The sequence below is a fragment of the Geospiza fortis genome, unplaced genomic scaffold (genome assembly GCF_000277835.1).
Source record: "Geospiza fortis unplaced genomic scaffold, GeoFor_1.0 scaffold85, whole genome shotgun sequence".
NCBI classification, from domain to species: domain Eukaryota; kingdom Metazoa; phylum Chordata; class Aves; order Passeriformes; family Thraupidae; genus Geospiza; species Geospiza fortis.
Window position 1 is genome coordinate 1,613,666 of NW_005054358.1, and position 1,321 is coordinate 1,614,986.

The window sequence follows — 1,321 nt, forward strand, 5'->3', positions numbered from 1 at the left end:
GACACAATTGCTCTGTGCCAAGGCTGTGCAGATCACCCACGATGCTGCTGACTTTGGTCTCCCTGGTGTCTTCTCCTGGGGGAGTTGCAGCACCCTGCATGCCTGGGAAGGGCTGTGCTTGATGCTGCTGCTGTGATCTCCTGTGAAGGGCTTGGATGCGAGATCTCCCTGCCAGGAGGGATTGCTCCCTCCCTGTGTGTGCTCTTATTGCCCTGCAGCTCCTGGGCCCCAGTGCCGAAGGCAGGGCTGACGCAGTTGTCCTTGAGCAGTGACCTTGGTGCTGCCCCTCTGCTGACGGCCTCTCCAGGGCTGGGCTGTGCCTGTCTGACCTGTGCTCCTTGGCTTCCTCAGAACTTTTCCAAGGGTGCAGATGAACCAAAGCCCTTCAGAAATGGGCTTTCGTTGCCCTTGGTCCCTTGACACCTGCAGGAAAACACTGGCACCCCAAATGAGGCAATAAAGCAGATGTTTTCCTGCAGCTCTGCTTTGTATTGTGCTGGCCTACAGCTGTTCTTTGGGAGAGTGAGAGCAAACAGACATGAGGCTTTTGCTGGGTATTCCAGAACCATCTCTTCTTGCAGTCGTTCGCACAGGAAATATTTGAGTTGAGAGTGTGGTTTGTCTTGCCCAATTCCATGACCTTGGCATCTAGTCCAGGATAGCCCACAGAGGGATAAGAATTTGGTCTCACTCCCTCTCTTCCTGCCTAGAGAGGGATGAAGAGTGGCTTTGAACGCAGCATTAGTGAAAGGGTGGATTTTTCATTGATGAAATGCAGAGGTAAGTGACCATGTACCTTATCCCAGGCTTCTTGCTGCGTGAGTGATTTTTGGCTTAGCTTGGGGTTCTTCATGGAGTCTAGATTCTTCTTTTCTGCTTGTGAATTATCTGAGGAGTGGTATGAACTGTCTCTTTGATTGCCTTTCTTTTAATATCTGCTGTTCTTCCTCTCTTCTCCTGTCCAAACTTCATGATCATGAATTACCCCAATACTGTAGAGTCTCTAAGATCCATTGCTGACATCCAATCTCCCTTTATTCAGTGTGAGAATTTTGAAATTAAAAATTTCCAGCTACCATTTCTCTACATAGATATTTTAGAAAACTAATTTTTGTCAGGGTATTGTTACTATTAGGCTTAAATAATGTAGGTGTCAGCAGTCTTTAATGACTGAGGTGTTAACTGTGGCTGTGCTGGAGGAGTTCCCTTCTCTGTTTGGTGACAAGAGCAGGATTGCTGCTGTAGGAGGATGTAGGTCCTGATGATGCAGGTCTCTTCTCTCCTGTATGCCTGAGATGCAGCACTGTGAGATGCTGTCAGA